This window comes from Oryx dammah, unplaced genomic scaffold (assembly GCF_014754425.2).
Source record: "Oryx dammah isolate SB20612 unplaced genomic scaffold, SCBI_Odam_1.1 HiC_scaffold_29, whole genome shotgun sequence".
NCBI classification, from domain to species: Eukaryota; Metazoa; Chordata; class Mammalia; order Artiodactyla; family Bovidae; genus Oryx; species Oryx dammah.
In genome coordinates this window covers 13,435,611-13,456,272 of record NW_024070213.1, presented here as the reverse complement: position 1 = coordinate 13,456,272, position 20,662 = coordinate 13,435,611, and the positions used below count along the sequence as shown (strand labels likewise).

General features: G+C 51.9%; 1 protein-coding gene across 4 annotated transcripts in view; it reads left to right on the top strand.

Moving 5' to 3' along the window:
* The first annotated feature begins 553 nt into the window (after positions 1-553).
* The window catches only part of TSPAN11 (tetraspanin 11), a 64,053-nt gene continuing 43,944 nt past the window's right edge, over positions 554-20,662 (top strand). Inside the window, exons 1-2 of one of the 4 annotated variants that reach the window (XM_040233741.1) lie at positions 554-676; positions 3,059-3,164. The gene's annotated coding sequence lies outside the window, so the exon portion shown is untranslated. The remainder of the gene's footprint in view (positions 677-3,058; positions 3,165-20,662) is intronic. The other 3 variants (XR_005719759.1, XM_040233739.1, XM_040233740.1) reach the window with 3 other exon arrangements.

Below are 20,662 nucleotides of genomic sequence, written 5' to 3'. Positions count from 1 at the left end.
CTTCCTTCTCCTCCAGTCCAGGAGGGGATCTTGGCTCCCCCAGGGCCCAGGAAGTGGGAAAGTGAGAGCACACAAGACTCTCAGAGGGCTAGGGCAGTGATGGGGTCGTCCTTGTGGGGAGGACTCTGGGGGTAGGGGAGGAGGGAAGGGAGGCTCTGTGATAAGGCCTGGTTCTTGGAGGCCCTGGGCAACCTCCCCCCCACCCACCCCCGCCCCTCACCACGGCCAACTTCTCCCAGGACCCTGCCGGTTTAACCCCCACTAGGGGCCGACCCGGGGTGGGGGTGGGGCCTGAGCAGCGAGCCCTGGCGGAGGCCCAAGTGGGGACTTGCAGGCCGCCCGACATCTAGCCATCCATCCGTCCATCCGTCAATCCCCGCTCCTCACAGGGACCCCGGGGCCACCCCCCAGCGGCCCTGATTCCCACTGGATTCGCCCCCGCTCTCCAAACGAGAGAAAGACCAACCCCAAACAAAGACCAGCGCAGCTGGCGGGGCGGCGGGAGAAGGAGCCCGGGCATTGGAGGGGCCGGGGGTGGGCGCTCGGGAGGCGGGGCGCGGCCGCAGGAAGTGCCGATCTCGATCTCGGGGCTGAGCGCGGCTGCGGTGCTGACCCGCCAGCCCTGCAGCCCCCAGCCGGCCGGCCCTGGAGGCCCTCGCTGCGGAGCCCGCAGCCGGTGAGTGCGGCGGAGGCGCTGGAGGGGGCCCGGCGGCCGCTCGGGACTCCAGGGGAGGGGGCTGGAGTTGGGGGTGCCTGGGGGCCAGCGCGGCGGCCCATTCTGGAAAGGAGGGGCACGCAGTCCTGGCTGCCCTGTCCCCAGCTGGCGTCCCCAGCTGTCCTCCCTAGACCGCCTGTCTGCACTTTGTGTCTTGGAAGGAAGCTCAGTGCACGCTGTCCCTCCTCCAGACGTCACTCCCTTTGTCCACCCTGACTCCTGGCAGCTCTTATGCGCAACCCAAGGTGACAGGTCGAGGGCCATCCCAGCTAGCACGGAAGTGTCCTTGGCTTAATGTGGGCCGCTGGCATGTCTCCTCCAGACATTGAACTGTTCTTGGCGCAGGAGTCGTCTGTCTGCTGGGCGGGCTGGTCCACAAGTCCGTGGGCACATCTGAGTATTTGGGGTACCCGGCCCTACAGGGCCTGTCACCCGTGTGTCCTGCCCCTTCCTGTGCGAGCAGCTGGCTGGCTTGTGTGGAAGGGCAGGAGGTGTGGAAGGTTCTGGGTGGGTTGTTTTCACCAACTCTGTGTCCACACACATGACTTGGCTGGAGAACATGGAAGGGGCTCAGGAAGGCATCTCGAGCTGGGTCTCAGGGGCCAAGGGTGAGGGGTAAGTGCTGGTGGTCTCTGCGTGTGGACACACACTGTGGGGCAGGGTGGAGAGGTAAGGCTTCCCTGGTAGCTCAGTGGTAAAAAATCCGCCTGCCAGTGCAGGAGACACAGGTTCAATCCCCAAGTTGGGAAGATCCCCTGGAGAAGGGAATGGCTACCCACTCCAGTATTCTTGCCTGGAGGGTCGCATGAGCAGAGGCAGGCTACAGTCCATGGGGTTGCAAAGAGTTGGAGAGGAAAGAGCTTCTGGAAAAGCCCCAAGTGCCCTCTAGCTCCTGGACTCTTGGGGACACACCCTGGGTAGGTGGACATGTCGGGAGAGACCGGGGCTGCGGGCAGCTGCGTTAGAGGTGGCTTCAGAGGCCTGAGCTTGAACCAGTGACCTGTCCCCTGCTCCTGTCGTCCTGGGGCTCCCTTGCTTTGGGTCTAATGAGTGCTGTCCTGCCCACCTCTCGAGGTGGCTGGCTGCTTAAGAGAGCTGAGTCCTGGCAGAGTGCTTTGACAGCAGGCAGGCTCTGATGGCACAGGCTGAGGGCTGGGCCACAGTTCTAGTTGAGGATTTGGGGAGTGCCTGCAGGAGACCCGGATTCAATCCGGGTCAGGAAGATCCCCTAGAGAAGGGAATGGCAACGCACTGTAGTATTCTTGCCTGGAGAATCCCATGGACAGAGGAGCCTGACGGGCTACAGTCTATGGAGTCACAAAGAGTCGGACATGACTGAGCAACTAACATTTTGGGGGGCCCCCTCTGCGGGCAGTGGAAGGAGCTATCTTCTCACTGCTTCCCTGCACGTTCCAGAGATGAGAGTGTGTGCCCAACGCCAGCCTTGATCCCCTGGAGTGTGAGGTTTGTGCAGGCCTGCCTGGGGCAGGCCCTTTGGTGTGGATGCCTCGGCAGCACACAAGGGCAACCGGCTCGATGGGTCCTCTGGGCTGTGCAGAGAGCCTTCTCCAGGCAGGCCGGGACCTTCACACCCACTGGCTGGCTTTTCTCCTGTGTGATCCCTGGATGCGGCCAGGGCACCTTCTATAGCTCAGGCCAGGGAGGTGGCAGAGGAGGGAGCGCTCTGTCCCAAGTCACCAGCCTCATTTCAGTTCAGTTCAGTTCAGTCACTCAGTCGTGTCCGACTCTTTGTGACCCCATGGACCGCAGCACTCCAGGCCTCTCTGTCCACCGCCAACTCCCAGAGTTTACTCAAACTCATGTCCATTGAGTCAGTGATCCCATCCAACTGTCTCATCCTCTGTCCGCTTCTCCTCCTGCCTTCAATCTTTGCCAGCATCAGGGTCTTTTCAGATGAGTCAGTTCACCAGCTTCAGGGTTCTCTGTTCAGGTCACAGGGGGTCCTGCCTGATGCTGGACCTGCTGAGGAAGCCTGAGAGGGTGTCTAGAGTCCTGAAAGCCTCAGACCCTGGGGTGTGGTTGTGCTTTGTGGCCCCTGGATGTCACCTGTCACCGAGGCTTCTGGGCCCATAATAGCTGCTTAGGAAACATTGAGAGGAAAACTGGGTTCAGTCCAGCTCGGCTCCCTACCTGCTGTGTGACCTGGGGAAAGTCCCTTCACCTCTCTGGGCTGTTCCCTCGTCTTTGGTTGAGATCGGCATCGTTCCAGGTTACAATTCTGATCTCGACTCACATTTCACATCCTCAGAGAGGAAGGGACCCTTTATCTAAAGCAGCCACCTCCTGGCTAAGTCACATTGCTCTGGTCTGTTTCCTTCCTAGCACCGTCTGACCCTCTCTTGCCAGCATCCGACCTCACGGAGAGCTTCGCTGAGGAGCGGCCCCGCCTGGGTCCTGTTACCTGCCGGCTCATCGCGCCTGGAACCTGGTGGGTGCTCCAAGAGGCTGTGTCAGTGAGTGAGTGAGTGACTCAGTGAGGAGTGTGTCTTTCACCTTGTGCTCCTGGGAGCTTGGGCAAGAGCTGCAGCCCCATAGGCAGGTCCTGGGGCTGTGCACCCCAGCTCCGGGCCGACCTGAGTTACAGGCTGGCTTCTGGGTAGGACTTCCTTTGACCAAAGGGCCCTCCCACTATAATAAAGCTAGAAAACCATTGCATCCAAAGACAATAGGGCCCTTTCAATACCAGTACTGGGACTGGGAATATCCCATACTCGGGGAGGACCAGAGGCGGAGGTTCAGATGCTCAGAGCTATCATCCCACCAGGTGTCTCTGCTTGGCCATGGATTCCATCATATGGTTGATGTTTTGCAACTGGTTTAATTTCCTGAGTTTGGGTCAAGGCTAGTGGGAAATTGACTCTGCACGTGGTATGGCACGGGGCACTGAATCAGGAGGCTACAGCAGGCATCCCAGAGTGAACAGAATGCACGCTGATATTGGAGAACTACACGTGCAGGGGACCCTTCTGTCATTGTCCTCCCTTGGGTGTGTCCCAGGCCACCTGCCCAGATATGTCTCTCTCTAGGAGATTGCCCAACCTGGTTCTCTTGAGTAGTCAGCAGTAGAGAACACCCTTCTCTTTGAGTGATTCTTGAGCCTGGAGGCCAAGGTGGATGGCAGGCCCTGCCCGGTATTTAAGCAGCCATGGGAAATGTCCCTCCTTTGTCGCTTCTTGTAACTTCACTTGTGAATGGCGGGGTGATTCCGTGTCCAGTGCTGTGCCTGGGTTCGGGATATAGTTCATCACCACCTTTGCTAAACCCCGAGGGCCAGGCATCAGTGGTTCACCCAGGGATGGGGAAGGAGGTCAAGTTGTTCGTAGGGTTGTTTTAGGTCACTGGTCAAGGAGGGAAACTGGAGAGAAGTGGAAAGAAGGGACCTGAGTGCAGGACTGAGCCCTCTGTTAATTCCTTTGACCATTGACCTTGCTTCTTGTATGCGTACCCCCGGGCTGACTTGTGGTTCTCAGGTCCATAAGGTTTATATTACAAGATGGCACAGGCAGAGGGCAGAGCCAGTGGCGGGGGGAGCCAGGGGTTTGGGGCGTGAGCCTTGGTCCTGAGAAATAATAAAGAGCCAGCCTTGACCTCTGGGCATCTAGTTGTGGAGGAGACGATGCTTACTCCCAGGAGGAGAGGAGAGAACAGCTGAGTGCCGACTGCGGAGGAGGCTGGAAGGGAGGCTCCCCCAGGCCACAGCGGGAGCTCACAGAAGAGTCGGGAAAGTCCAGCCTGGAATCTGGGCTCTGCTTTCTCCTGAGCAGCTTTCGTGACCTCACTAAGCCTCAGTCTCCTGCCATGTAAACAGAGGAGATGGTCTCTGGGTCCTAACCTGGATTCAGGTCGTTGAGGTTACCCAGCAGGCCAGCCCCACCTCTGGATGCCCCTCCAGCTGGGCGATTCCCCTCCCCAAAGGTCTTCGAGGAGGAGCCAGTTATATTCCAGAACTTTGCCCTACTCCCTGCGGGAGGAGGTGGGTACACAGATGGCCCTTCTTAAAGGCTTAAGGAGCTTTGCTGGCAAATACCAAGAATTCAAGACCTGAAGAGATTACAGAGGCTCAGGAAATGTTATGGGAAGTTGCTCTGCTAGGTCCCTGGACTGCTGAGATCCAGAGTTGTGTTCTCAAATCCTCTCTAAAGGTAGTGGGGGTGGGTAACCCGCAGCAGTCCTCACCCTCGTCCTGACTTACAGATTCCTCCTCTTCTTTTTAAACACGGACCTTTGAAAGATGTTCTATCAGCCAAACTTCAACATAAGTGAAAATGTGTTTTTCCATCTGACAAAAGTAACCAAAGACCCACCTTTCTGTTTTGTTTCATTATGTTTTTAAAAAATATCAGCTTATGTCATTTACTGACAAATTCTGTTGTGTTTAAAAGGCTCAGAAGGGGGACATCCTGGGTGGTCCAGTGTAGGGGGTGCAGATTCAATCCCTAGTCAGGGAACTAAGACCCCACATGTCTTGGGGCCAAAAATCCAAAACATGAAATGGAAGCAATATTGTAACAGATTAAATGAAGACTTTAAAACTGATCCACATTTTAAAAAATCTTTTAAAATAAATTAATAAATAAAAATAAAAGACTCAGAAGAGGAAAGAACAAAGGACAGGAGAGAGCTGTGTGTGTCAGTTTGTTTGAGGTCTGGAACTGATTGCCAAAGTTTAATAAAAAAGCATCACCTCTTCTGGTTGATCGAGGAGGGTGGTAGCTGATCTCTGAAGTATATTGGATAGGTGAAGGCCCAAGTTTCTTGTAATACTGTAAAGAGATTTCTCTCTTAGAAGCCCCCTTCATAGACATCTATGAGAGTTCTCACATTCAGAAAATGATGTCCCAAAACCTGGTTGCAGAATGCTATTGTGCCCCACTACTAGAGGATGGAAATTACATTCACAGTATTGACTTTCTGCTGCTGGCATCCAGCACACAGCTGGGCAGACAGTAGGAGTTCAGTAAATGTTCACTGGGCGAATATTTTAGGAAGGACTCATCAGCCTGAGACCGTGTCTCAAACTCTCATCCGGGACCTTAGTTCAAAAATCGGGGAAAAAGGACTATTCAAGGCACCGAAATATAAAGCCTTTTCCTTTCTTCCATGTCTTCTTTCTTGACTTGACATGACGGGTTTTTTTTTTTTTTTAACTTGCCTTTTAACGACGTTGGGAGTAAAGTCAAAATTTTGAATGATTTGCGTGAATTGTACTATTCCCTTTTACATTGTTGTTCAGCCGCTCAGTCGTGTCTGACTCCCTGCAACCCTGTGGACTGCAGCATGCCAGGCTTCCCTGTCCTTCACCATCTCCTGGAGTTTGCTCAAACTCGTGTCCACTGAGTCGGAAATACCTTTACATTGGGCGGTGCCAGTTTTCAATGTAAATAGATAGCCCTTTAACTTGTATGTTGAGTCATCAAAGTGACACCATTCTTATCTCAAACCCCATGTGTGCACAGGTATTTTATCAGGACAGTAGACATGGGGCACGAAACTGATTCAAACTGTTTTTGTTTCACTTCTTGACACACACACATTCTATCAACACACTCCACTTTTGGCTTAGTGATGATAAAGGAAGGCTGGGAAAGAAAAGAAGCTATGCTTGACCGTCCTTGCTTTTCCCCCGTGTCATCGTTTGCCGTGGAAGTGGGTGTCTAATGCCGGAAGCAGCAGAAATCGGAAAGGACGGGCTGTCTCAGGCTCCTTTGGTTGTTGGTATTTCTCAGAATGCACGGCTTTCTGTTGGCCTTGAACCAAGCTCTGGTTCCTGGCCAGCAGGGAGCCTGGCCTCAGGGGCTGCTGTGTCATCAAGGTAACCCCTTACCTGTACAATAAGCTCCTTACGTACGAACCTTCACATTATGAACTTCCACAGATGCAAACGTGCATTCACACGTCCGATCACATAAGTTAGTTCCCGTGTCTGGGGTACACTGTCACATGCATGCATCCTCTATAAGTGGGTGTGTATTTGTACTGTGGTGCATAGAAGACAGTGGTACAGTGTCTTTATTTCAAGCCCAGGATGTCTGGAAGCAAGTGTAAAGCCAGCGGCGATATAGCTAGTACTACTGTAATTTTCAAGGTACTGTACTGTAAGACTAAAAATGTTTCTTTATTTTTGTGCTTTTTAATGTATTATTTGTATGAAGACTATTATAAAACCTATTACAGTACAGTACTATATAGCCTTTTGTGTTAGTTGGGTACCTAGGCTAATGTGATTGGACTTACCAGCAAATTGGACTTAACGAACACACTCACAGGACCAAACTCCTTTGTACGCAGGGGGCTTCTTTACTTGTTCTGGGCTCTCTGAACCCCACACAGCAAGAATGCCCTGGGATTCTATGCTCACGGGACACCAGAAATGCCAGGTCAGACGTGGCAGCAAGGAGCAGTGGGCACGTATACTATGTGTATCTCCCCGATGTGCCCACCATCCTGGGACTCCATGTACCAAACACAAAGATAAATGATTAAGAATTCCAAGATGAAACGGCTGAGCATTAAACCAGGGGTGAGGCCTTGTGAAGCTGTACATGTTTCTGGCCCAGGAAGCCCAGGAGGACCCTTGTGTGGGTCACATTTTTGGATAGTGGCCCAGTTAGGGCAGAATTAATCCTTTAAGGCAAAAGGAGAAGGGGGCAGCAGAGGATGAGATGGTTAGGTAGCATCACTGACTCAATGGATGTGAATTTGAACAAACTCCATGAGATAGTGGAGGACAGAGGAGCCTGGTGTGCTGCAGTCCGTGGGGTCACAGAGAGTCAGACCCGACTTAGCAACTGAACAACAACAACAAATTCCTTAAAAGAGTGGGCCGGTCAAGTGTCCTCAGATCCCCATTCAAGGTTTATATCTTTGGAAAATGCTGGAGGCTGCCGTTTCCTTTCTAGGCCTCCACCCTTCTACTTGAAATCATTTACATTTTTTGAAAGTCAGCTTAGGTCATTCCACTCACAGGTTCTTGAGCGTTTTAAAGGCTCGGAAGAAAAGAACAGGAAAGGAGCAGAGGTGGGTGTTGTCCATTTCATCTGGGATCTGGAACGGATCAGAAAGCAAAAAGCCTCTAGGAGTTCTGAGGCCCATTCAGAGAAGCTCCTCAGCTGCTCCAGGCATGGCTATTTTCTGGCCAAAGCCGAGCAGATAAGTTGGGACAGGGGAAGGAGTGGCCTGATGACCAGGGACCCAGTGCCCTCAGGGCTGGAGAGAAGGGAGGAGAGGAGGGGCCGTGTGCAGGTGCCACGTGGCTCCACGTTTGGGGTGTGTTTGGCATACACAGAGGCTTAGGGAAGCCAGGAGTTTCATTCCAGAAGAAAAACTCCTCTCTCCCTGTGGGGAGGGAGGGTGAAACAGGAAGCTCGGACTAGAAGCACAGGGAGAGAAATAAATGCTCAGAAAGCAATTAGCACTTTCTGGCAGCTCTGAGCAGATCACTGAGGGCTTTTCAGTCACTGGAAACGGAAAGTTCCAAGCACATGGTAGGAAGCAGGTAGTGGTACCTTGAGCCGGAGGAGGAGGGTGAAAGGAAGCCTGCCCCCTCTTTAATGTAGAAGGAACACTGTGTTAGCAGAAACAGTGAGGATAAGGGAAAGGTGAGCGGGAGAAGCCGCGTTTACAGGGGTGCCTTCCGTTCCTTTGACTCAGTCTGCCTTCTACCTTGGTTTCCATTTACTGTGTGATTAATGCTGATTGTGAGTCGCCGTTTCCATCATTAGATTTAATAGTTGCATAACTGGCTGTCCTCCAGGGCTCTGCACACCATTTTTGGATGACCAGCAAGCTGAGGGTGATTTTTACCTATTTAAAGGGCCAAAACAAACAAAACACAAAGAATATACAGCCGAGGCCAGAGGCCCACAAAGCCTGAAATGTTTCAACTGGTCCTGTGCAAAGACAGAGTGCTAGGCAGTAACAGTGAGCCCCAGGCTGAGATCGTGGACAGCTCAGTGCACCCAGGGCGTCCCCACTCTGAGATCCCAACATTCAGTGCAACTCAGGTTGAAAAGCACTGCCCTGAGGCAGCAGTTCTCAAAGGGAGATCTTGGCCTCCTCCAGCTGGTTAGAGATGCAGCATTCCGGCCCTCCTGACCTGCCAACTCAAGAACTCTTGGGCAGGGATAGTAAACCGTATTTTAACAAGCCCTCCAGGGGATTCTGATGCACCTCACGTCAGAGACCACTGTCTCTCTTAGCCTTGGCCTTTCAAACCTAAACCTTCTTGTTTGCAGGCAAACGTCATAGATGGTTAGGTGGAGAGGGCAAGGTGGAGAGGGGTGGAACAGCGAGGCCTGGAAGACTCTTCCAAGGCTGCACGTAACTGTAATCATTACTTTATACACAACCAAGGCCTTAGGAGACACTAGTTTGATCCCTGGGTTGGGAAGATCCCCTGGAGAGGGAAATGGCCACCCACTCCACTATTCTTGCCTGGGAAATTCCACGGACAGAGGAGCCTGGTGGGCTACAGTCCATGGGGTCGCAAAGAGTCCGACACAACTGGGCGACTAAGCACAGGACCCTAGGAAGTGACATGCGTTGCAGGAAGCAGATCTTGGGACTAGAACAACACCACCATCAACAGCAATAATGTTATCCTTTTAAATTTTTTTAAAAATTTTTTCGCTGTAGCACATGGCATGTAGGATCTTAAGATTCCCGACCATGGCTCTAACTGTCATCCCCTGCATTGAAACAGCTGAGTCTGTACCGCCAGGGAAGTCCCAACAATAACGTTATCTTTAATCAATGTTACCATCAATAGCAATATTAGCTTTGGGCTCTATTTTTCATGACTATGTGTATGTTTCTCTTTTAGTACACCTTTTAGAAGGTGTGCATTTGGTAAATGCAAAGATTTAAGCACACTTCTAAACCACCTTGAAATCATTGAAATAATTATACATGCCTAGGAAGTCAGAAAGCTGTATTGCTGACCTTCACATCATGACTGAGTGTAAATTCTGTTCTCTTAGCATCCCACTCCAGTGTTCTTGCCGGGAGTATCCCAGGGACAGGGGAGCCCGGTGGGCTGCCGTCTATGGGGTCGCAGAGAGTCGGACGCGACTGAAGCGACTTAGCAGCAGCAGCAGCCCTCCAAGGTAGACAGACCACTCCCACCCAGGGTACTTCAGCCAGTTGCTGGCCCTTCAGTGATGCAGCACATGGACACTGACCAGAGCGTCACAGGGACCTGAACCTATTGGTGTCCTGCTGCGTGCCAAGCACCGTGTGAGGTGTGCATGCAAGCTCGGTCACTAAGTCATGTCTGACTCCTTGCGACCCTGTGGACTGGAGCCTGCCAGGCTCCTCTGTCCATGGAATTCTCTGGGCAAGAATACTGGAGTGGGTTGCCATTTCCTCCTCCAGGGGACCTTCCTGACCCAGGGATGGAACCCGTCTCTTCTACATTGACAGGTGGGGTCTTAACCACTGAGCCCCCTGGAAAGCCCATGTGAGGGCTTAGCCTATGTCATCTCCTACCATCATCACGGTGCAGTTATCCCCATTTTACAGCTGTGGATTCTGAGGCACAAAGTTCAAGGCTTCCCCCAGTCCCAGGATGTCTGGCCTCAGCATTGGTGCGGGTGGAGGGAAAGCTCGCCCACGATCGGGCGGTATGCGGCATTTCAGTAAATCTAAGCTGGTGAGCCTGTGGACATGGAAACCAGTTATTTCCTTCCCAGTTCTCCCAAGCCTTGCCCAGTGTCCTGGGTGTCCTTTGAAGGGTGAGCCTGCTCCCTCCAAAGGCTTGTATCACTGATGTGCCATCTTAGAAAGAATTCAAGGATCAGAGGCGCATGGGCGACCAGAAAGAAAGACTCCATCTGGGTTGTTAGGAATGCAGTTGCTCCCCGCGGAGCTGGCTGGGTCCTTCCATTCTTCCTTCCTCATTTAGAAAATTAATCGCCAGACTGGTAGGCAGATTTTATGTATCATCAGCATCAGTAGTAATGAGGCATCATTTTAGAGTGTTCACACCTCCAAAGTACTAGACCCTCCCTAGCTTCTGATGTCCTGGTGTTAGTGGGCTTGGTTACGGCCAGAGGGAGCGACAGCTCAGGGATCATGATCATGGGGACAGCCCTGTGAGTCTACAGCATCGCGCCCCGCCCCCCACTCCCAAACCAGGACTGAAGACCAGAAATACAGGTTTGTGTCCCAGCTCTTCCCAGTCTTACCTGGTGAGAATACAGAAATGGTTTCCCTGGCCAACATATGGGGATGAAGTGATTTCTCAGTGATATCTCCATCTTCTGGACCTGGGATCTGCAGACAGCTTTCCAAACCTTGGGAACAATGGATAATGATGTTCCTGGTGATGATGTAATTGGTACCCGATTCGGGAGCCAATGTGGGCAATAGCTAGGGTGTTCTGATGCCAAGTCCGTTTCTATAACATCCTCTCTCTGTAACTCATGAAACTGAAGCTCTTTTGGAAAGAATTAGGGTGACAGTACAGGGGTTGCTGGTTAGTTGCCATATGAGTGTGCTATGTCTTGGCCCAGAAAGGTCTAGCATCTCTAAAGAGACAGGTTTCTGTATGCTTGGCTCTCCTACAGGGGAGATTCTAATACTTTGGTGGGGGGGAGCAAGATGGGGGATGATGAAAGTCCCTAGAAGATGCATTTTCACAGACCTGGGGATGAAGAAACATGATTTATTTATCAGGGAGCTTAGCAGCTGCCAAATGCTCTTCAATAAATTACATCATCTCCTGGACTTAATACCTAGCAGACTTACATCCGAGTCCCAAAGTGAAAATTGGAGTTTAGAATCAGATGCATGAGTGTCCTCTCTCGCCACCTTGCATACACACGTGCACGGATCCACCAGTCTGTATGCTGTGGCAGACGACGAGCTGAAGCGGGGGGAGGTCTGGAGACCCGGGACGCCTGGCTTCCTCCCCAGCTCGGCCTCTGCTCCTTCCCTGGGGTCTCTGAGCCTGTATCTAAGACACGGCCTTTCCTGCACGAGTTCACAGTCCAGGTCTTGTCTGTATCCACCCAAAACAGACACCTTAACCTATTGCGGAGGGAAGTCATAAACCCCTTTGGGGATGTGCTGAAACCTATGGGATCCCCCTGCAAGTAAATGGCAACATTTTTCCACACATATTCAGGGGCCTCCAAGTTATATATCTAACTCCTTGGAAGCAGTGGTCTTCCAAAGCCTTACTGCTAGGCCACAGTATCCTGTACCAGACTCAGTGCAGGCCCTATTTTGAAACCAGATGAGGAATTGCACCAATCCTCCTCTCTGGGAACGGAGATGAGTTATTGTGTCATTCAGGGCTTTTTTTTTTTTTTTAATTTCCTGGTGCCTGGAAAGGAGTGTCTGTGCCTTTCTGACTCCCGGGGAGTGGGGGTGGGGGTTGTGAATGTCCATCCGCATGACGTCCTGTGCATCATTCTGAAGGGCTCTGAGTCACTCCCGCCCCCAGCATCCCTCCTGCAGTCTGGCTGGTCCCTTAGAGCCACAGAGCGTCCAATCCACCATGGTCCCCTCGATGGAGGCACTGCTGCTGGTGGTGTGATGGGGGTGAGATGGGGGCAGGCTGCATGTTAGCCACACTTCCTGGTCTTCGTGGTCACTTTCTCGGGGTCCTCACTTTCTCGCCCTTACAGGATGGAGGGGGAAACTGGCTTAGGTACTGAGATGACCTACCCAAGGTCACACCACTGGTCAGGATGACGTGTATGTGACAGCCCAAGCCAAACATCAGAGAACCGCACTGGGAGCAGTGTTGTGGGGGCATCTCTGTCTGAAGATTTGGGTCCCCGAGTCAAGCCCAGTGGCGAGTCCTTGTTGAGTCTGAGAGCTGGGACCATTGTTGCCGGGGGACCTGAGTGCCTCCTGCACCCTCCAGGCTATGAGTGTATCTTACGCCCCTTCCCTGCTCAATACCCACAATGGAGGAAACACCTCCCCCAACCCCGGCATCCAAGAACAGCGCCACCCCGAGTTCCTCCAGCTCCAGTCTGAGCCTCGAATCCAAGCTTGGGAGGCCCGTGGGCCCAGTGTTCCCCACTTCTGCCTGGATCACTGGGAGACTGCGGGTATGGGGTTTTCCCTCCACTCTCGGGGCCATATTCCCCCAGCCCTTCTGACCGTCTGTGAGTTCTCCAAGGCTCTAGCACCCAGATGTCGGCTGGACCACTGATGAGTGGATGGGTGGGTGGCACACTGATGGGAAGACCTGCTTCAGATGCTCCCAGCCTACCCTGTGCCAGACGGCTGGACCAGAGCTGATCAGCTGGCATCTCTGGCCATCGCCTCCTTTGGGCCTGTGTGTGGTGGTCAGCCTTTTTGCCCGGCCCTGGTCACCGTGGCCCCGGACTCCTGAGGTCCCAGTGCAGCTTCCTAAGACCCAGCCCAGGCTCCGCCTCCGAGCTGAGTCCAGGGGCGGGACACTGCAAGTCAGAAGTGCTGGGAGCCACTGTGGGGAGAGGGAAGAGGCCAGTCCTCCCAGCCTGGGGTCCCCAGGTCCCCGCCGAGGGCGCAGAGCAAGGCTCCACTGGCCAGAGGCCTCCTGGGCAGACGTGCTGTCATCAGCAGCTACAAGCTGAGCAGATATCAGAGAAGCCTGATGCTGAAACCGGAGAATAGCTGGGCTCATAAACTAGCCTGGCCAGACCCAAACTAGGACGTGCTCCAGGGAGCAGGCACCAGGAGCTGGGCAGGATGACCTGCCAGGCTCTGGGATACGGGGGGAGCATGTGGGGAGTGGGCAAGGGGGTGGACTTGTAGTTAGGCTGAGTGACTTTGCTTGTCTGTGGGGTTGAGAGTCTTAAGAATGTCGACCTCGTAGTTATCATGAGAACTGCTCACCGCTTGGCTTTCTTATTCCCCTCATCTGTGCAGGTGGCCTGAGATGGTGACGGCAGTACATTTTATGTTGCATGTATTTTGCCACAATAAAAAATGAAACAAAAAGTAGAATGGGGTTGAGGCCAAGGAGGACTGCACAAGCTGAAAGTGAAATTATAGTCGCTCAGTCGTGTCCGACCCTTTGCGACCCCATGGACTGGAGCCCCAGGGGTCCTCAGTCCATGGGGTTCTGCAGGCAAGAATAGTGGAGTGGGGGGAATCCTCCCAACGCAGACATAGAGCCCAGGTCTCCTGCATTGCAGGCAGAGCCTTTCCTGTCTGAGCCACCAGGGAATCTCAGCACAACCCAAACCATCTGTCAGAAGAGGGGCTTCTCAGATGATCATGGAGGTCCCTTTCAGTTCGAAAAATACCTTCAGGGTCTATGATACAGACCTCTGGGTTCATCGACCGTGGACAGCGCCATGTTGCTGCTGTTGTCCTTTAGTCGCTCAGTTCAGTTCAGTTGCTCAGTCGTGTCCAACTCTTTGCGACCCCATGAATTGCAGCACACCAGGCCTCCCTGTTCATCACCATCTCCCGGAGTTCACTCAGAGTTGTGTCCATTGAGTCCGTGATGCCATCCAGCCATCTCATCCTCTGTCGTCCCCTTCTCCTCCTGCCCCCAGTCCCTCCCAGCATCAGAGTCTTTTCCAATGAGTCAACTCTTCTCATGAGGTGGCCAAAGTACTGGAGTTTCAGCTTCAGCATCATTCCTTCCAAAGAAATCCCAGGGCTGATCTCCTTCAGAATGGACTGGTTGGATCTCCCTGCAGTCCAAGGGACTCTCAAGAGTCTTCTCCAACACCACAGTTCAAAAGCATCAATCCTTCGGTGCTCAGCCTTCTTCACAGTCCAACTCTCACATCCATACATGACCACAGGAAAAACCATAGCCTTGACTAGACAGACCTTAGTCAGCAATGTCTCTGCTTTTGAATATGCTATCTAGCTTGGTCATAACCTTTCTTCCAAGGAGTAAGCGTCTTTTAATTTCATGGCTGCAGTCACCATCTGCAGTGATTTTGGAGCCCCCGCAAAATAAAGTCTGACACTGTTTCCACTGTTTCCCCATCTATTTCCCATGAAGTGATGGGACCAGATGCCATGATCTTCGTTTTCTGAATGTTGAGCTTTAAGCCAACTTTTTTGCTCTCCTCTTTCACTTTCATCAAGAGGCTTTTTAGCTTCTCTTTACTTTAGTTGCTCAGTTGTGTCCTAATCTGCAACCCACCAGCTCCTCCGTCCATGGGACTCTCCAGGCAAGAATACTGAAGTGGGTTGCCATTTCCTTCTCCAAAACGAATCTCAGTGCACCCAGATGGGACACGTAGCCGCAATCCCTAGTGCTGGGTGATGGTACCATTAAAGAATAAGGAAGCTCACACCTGCATCTTGGCCTCAGACAGAGCTAGAGTGGGTTACTCTGTGGTTCCCGCTTTAGGGTGTGTAGGGGAGGGGAGACAGGGATCAAGTGAAATTGAATGCGGGGAAGGGGCTTAACACCTCCCTCTGCCAGAGAAGCCGTACATTTATCTGTTTCATATGTTGAGGTTCTACAGGAAAATTTACCTAAAAGAATGTCCTGCTAGAACAGCAATGTCCTCCTGTGCAGATAAAGAGACTGAGGTACACAGAGGGCAGTGACCTGCCCAAGGTGCTGGCAGGTAGGGAGGGATGCCCCAAACTAGAACCCCGGACACCCGGGCCCTCCCCCGTCTGCCAGTGCCTCTGTAACACCACGCCATGTCCATTAGCCATTCCGAGCATCATTCTCTTTGGGAATCACAGGAAGGGAGGACCACCCTTGGTGCCTGTTCCTCGCTTGGGGTCCAGGGCACACTCTCTCCCACCCAAATCCCCTCATGCTGAGCACCTCCCTTCCCTGGGGATGATGACCAAGTAGCTCCCTGTCTCCAACAAGGCCTCACACACAAGCCTCCATGTGGATGATGAAAGGAGCAGCTCTTTCTAGGTGGAAATTGTGATCCATTCATTCAAGAAAATCAGGAAAATTATAATATAGATCCATCTGTGAGTGTGGGAAAAATTATAGACTGTATTCTTCACTATAATTAAGCTGGTTTTAGTGGGAGCAGTAAGTACATTTGATGGCAATGCTTTGTTCTTTAAAGGTGCATTTGAGACCCAGTGCATCAGAATTAAAACCCTGTGGTGTTAGTTTGGAACAGCAATGATTTTCCCTGGTGGGTTCAGAATCCCACGTCTCACCACCAGCCTCCTCTGCTCCCCTGGCTTGGTCCATCCATGCAGGTGGGCAGCCTAGGCTGCTGCCTGGGACTGATGGTGGCCGAGATGGCCAGCCCTTGGATATGAGAGTTGGACCATAAAGAAAGCTGAGCCCCCAAGAAATGATGCTTTTGAACTGTGGTGTTGGAAAAGATTCTTGAGAGTCTCTTGGACTGCAGGAGATCAACCAGTCAATCCTAAAGGAAATCCGTCCTGAATGTTCATTGGAAGGACTCAAGCTGAAGCTGAAACTCCAATCCTTGGCCACCTGATGCAAAGAGCTGACTCATTGGAAAAGACCCTGATGCTGGGAAAGATTGAAGGTGGGAGGAGAAGCGGACGACAGAGGATCAGATGGTTGGATGGCATCACCGATTTAATGGATGTGAATAAGAGTAAGCTCCAGGAGCTGGTGATAGACAGGGAAGCCTGGCGTGCTGCAGTTCATGGGGTTGCAAAGAGTTGGACATGACTGAGTGACTGGACTGAACTGGCCTTCCTAATACCACGGTCTCTATCGTGACCTTACAGAGCCACCAGCAGTCAACAAAACACATCCCCGGGCCCACGGGTGCTTTGAGAATTCGCTTAAGTGAATGCTCATCCCCAGCCCCAGGCTCTGCTTTATAACTTGCTTAACCATTTGGGTTTACTTAATTTAACTTCCTAAGTAGTGACTCTAATCCTGTCATCCCCTGAGTCAGAAGGTCCAGTGGTGTCCCCATGCTTCCAGAATAAAGGCCAGCTTTGAGCCTGGCATAGACCTGCTTTGCACCTTCTTTGCTAAATTCCCGCTCATCCTGAGCACTCTTCCGGGGCTCCCTCCTCAGCACCCCGTGCACGCGTTTCTGTCTGAGCCTTGTGCATGGTATGGAAGTGATGCCCGTGTGTCTGACTCCCCAGCTATGGCCTCTGCGAGGTCGGGGCTGTCTCAGTCACCTCTCATCTTTCATCCCAGCACCTGGTACATCACACAGTGAGGTTCCGTGAACTCATAGATTAATGAGTTCCTCTCAGACGGGAAAACAGATACAGGAGCAGTGAGGAGCCCACTGCAGCCAGAGATGTGGGTGAGTCTGTGGCAGGATGTGGGCAGTGAGAGTTTCAGAAGAAGTGCGTTCGTGGCAGGTGGGTTAAGGAGAGCCAGGAGAGGGGTCAGGAGACAGAGGAGCCCTGAATTCAGCAGCAGAGAGCAAGCTTCCAGGGGAAGGTGAGATGGGTGGTTTCAAAGGCAGCAGAGCTGAAGAAGAATGGGTTTGAGATGCTGCCTCTGGCTTTGGCAACTAGAAGTGACTGGGGTGAGTGGAGGGGCTAGGGGGCCAGACGCCTGGCTGTATCCCACCCCCATGACTCGCCTCTGCAGAGCCCCACAGCCTGGGCTCTGGGGACTTCTGCTTCCACTGCTGCTTGCCCTACAGACCCTGAACCCACTCTGAAAGGCCCCCTGTGAGCCTCCATCCTCGCTGTGCGAGGCTTCCCAGGAGGTGTGTTCGGGCTCCGGGGGCCAAGCCTGGACAGGGCAGTGGACTCTGCATGGAGGTGACTCCTCCCCTCCCCTCAAAGCCTGCGGAAAACCCAGACCTGAGGGGCCTGGACTTTGATGTCCCTGACCCCAGGACCTGGTTCCCGGGTGTGTCAGGGAAAGATTCAGCCTCCTCGTTTATGAAATAGACGTGATAGCACCTGCTTCGCTGAACCGTCAAGACTGTTGAAGGCCTGGCCCTGCCGAGGACCGAAGCTAGAGGAGGCTGGGGTTCGGACTGCTGGCCAGACTCTGGGAGAGGCGCTGGGGCTGGAGATGGTTTCTCCGGGCCCTAAAACAGCTCATCTCCATGACTAGGAAAGCTTCCATTTCTGGAACAGAGCAGGATGACCTACCTCCGTCAGAGCTGGCATTTGTTTATTTAATGAGCTACTTCCCAGCTCAGCGCACCTCTAACAGCTCAGCCACTACTGCTGTGATGCTGGGTCTCCTGCAGTAGGAGGGGGAGGAAGCCAGAGGGTTTGTCAGCCTGAGAGCCCCCTGGGGCTGCCCTCAGGGCTGTGGGCTTTCCTAGCCTCAGCCAGGGAGCCATCCCCATGAGCTGAAGCCAGCACAGGGAAAAGAGGGCACGTGGAGGTCGGAGAGGAGCTGATACACGTCCACTTTCAACACCTGTGGTTTCATCTGAGGTCGGCCTCCTCTAGGGAGCACCTGTATGTCTCCCCTTAGGGGTATGTCTGGTCCCAGGTCCCTTTCATGCCATGTTTGGATTATTTTCAGAAAGCTTTTCCATTTTGATGTACCATAGATCTGGGACTGTGTTTCTCAGCTGGGGCTGGCGTTGAAAGATGAGGGAAAGGAGGGGGTGGCCTAGAGAGGAGGGAGGAAGCACCCGGTGGCTCAGGCGGGACGTCCCGGGAGGCCTGGCGGGAGATGCTGGGCTGGTGCTGAACCATCCATGCGAAATGTCTTCCACACTCGGGTGCGTCAGGGCGCACAAAGGATGATGTAAGTTTTGCTTCTCCCTTTTCAGCATCTTTGACCCAGGTATCCTGGGGAACTTGTGAGACATAGTTCTGTCACTCTTACAGGTACAGACTTTCACGTGGCTCTTTGGTGCGTATGTCCATCCATCCATTCATTCCCCATCCAGTGATGCATTGGGTGTCAGGAGTGTGTTCAGGATACAGACTTAGCTCAAATCTTAGCCAGCGCTGTGGTTACGGGAAATGCCTTATGCTTCTTTGTGGCATTGGTGAGTCTAGGTGTCAGAGCTTGTGGGCTGGAGAAATCTACATCGTGTGGAGGAGATGGACCAGAGATTCGGGGGCTTGAGGAATGCTGAACATTGTTGACCCACAATGTAAGATAGGGGTGAAGAGCCAGGACTGAACATCCATGTCGGGATATTTTTTTAAGTGAAAAGAGTACTACCAATCTTCATGTCAAGGCAATAGGTGTGAACCAAGACTGTCCGAAGAAACTGGCCTTGGGTGGGCAAACTGGAACATATCAGCCCCCGAGAGGAGTCCACTTTGAAGCCAGACTGTGTGACTGAATTCCACTCCTTGCTTACTGACCGACTGGCCCAGGCAGAATCTGTCCCCTCTCTCTCCCTTTTTTCTTCTGTCACATGGAGTAATGCCTATGCCTACTCATGGGGTTACTGTGAGAATTAAGAGGGGACACTTCCAAAGGGCTTGGGACCATACCTGACAGGTGGTATGGGATCAGTAAGTATTGGCCCTTGTTATGTGTAAGCACATGATCATATACACGGAGCCTCAGGTGAGGCAGAAATTACATGCCAGCAATAAGGCCTAGGCTAGGGACTCAGCCTTACCCACCTCAGTAAGGGATATAGAGTCATTGCAGTTTTATGTGCTAAGTTGCTTCAGTCGTGTCTAACTCTCTGCAACCCCATAGACTGTAGCCCGACAGGCTCTTCTGTCCATGGGATTTTCCAGGCAAGAATGCTGGAGTGGGTTGCCATTTCCTTCTCCAGGGGGTCTTCCTGACCCAGGGATCGAGCCTGCATCTCTTATGTCTCCTGCATTGGCAGGTGGGTTCTTTACCACCAGCTCCACCTAATCAAGGCCCACAGACACAGAGCAAGTTAGAAACAGAGATGGAACCAGTTTCCCAGGTCTCTAGATGCCAAGGCTAGTCCTCCTTACATCCTGCAGAGGGACAGAAGGGTTATGGAGGGAATCAGTAGAGGTGATAGCCATCCCTCTCTGGGCTTAATGACCTCATTAGCCCTACTTTGATGATAGAGGCCTTGCCACACTGTCCCATGGAGCCCCACCCATGGGCCCCCTAGGCTGCAGCCCTGCCTTGGAGCCCCTTCTCCCACCTCACAGAGGGTGTTCCTTTCGCAGCATCTTCCTGTGTTAAGAATGGAGATGAGGTGCTTAAAGTTCACCAAAACCCTTGCCCCTTTCCCACTTCTTTTTCAGTAGAAATATATGTTTTAAAAATGTAATTAACAAAACTGAGAAGTACGCACTCTTTTCAATACATGTGGAACATTCACTAAAGGAAATGACTTTTTCGGGGCCATAAAGCAAGTCTCAACAAATTTCAAAGGACTAAAATGATACAGAGCATATTCTCAAGCCACGGTAGAGTCAAGCCAGAAATTGGCAAGAAAATCACAACTAAAACATTCTCCAAATGTTTGAAAAATCAAGCAACACTTGAATAATCCTGGATTAAAAAAGAAATGGCAGTGGAGATTAGAAAATACTTTGAAATGTATAGTGAAAATATGACAAATTAAAATGTGCAGAAAGCAGCCAACACAGTACTCAGAGGAAAATACATAGCCTTAAAATGAATCTGTTCACTTTGAAAAAGGTCAAGCTATACACTTAGATCTCTACACTTTACTATATATTTATTGAACTAAAACAGGAAATCATCCAATTTAGCAAATTCACACTAAAATACAAATAAGTGATAACATTCAACTGTATCTACCTTTTAAGAGAAGGGTATTAAACAGTATAGGAAAAATGGTTTTTTTGCCACACTTTTAAGCAGAATGTCCTTACAAACCGGAAAATTTCAGATGGCCCATGTCAGAGTTTGGAAGCCTTTCAAGTGAAACTGAGACCAACCCATACAGCAGGAGGTTGTACAAAAATTGCACATAGAAACATATTTGGGTGAAAGAGAGCTTAGAAATAGAGATGTTGATGAAAGATAAGAAGGGGAAGTCTAGGAAAAATAATGTCCAAATACATATTTTATAGGTTCATATTAAACATGGTTGATAGAGACCTAAGGAGCTCTTTACTGGTATCAACCATACTATT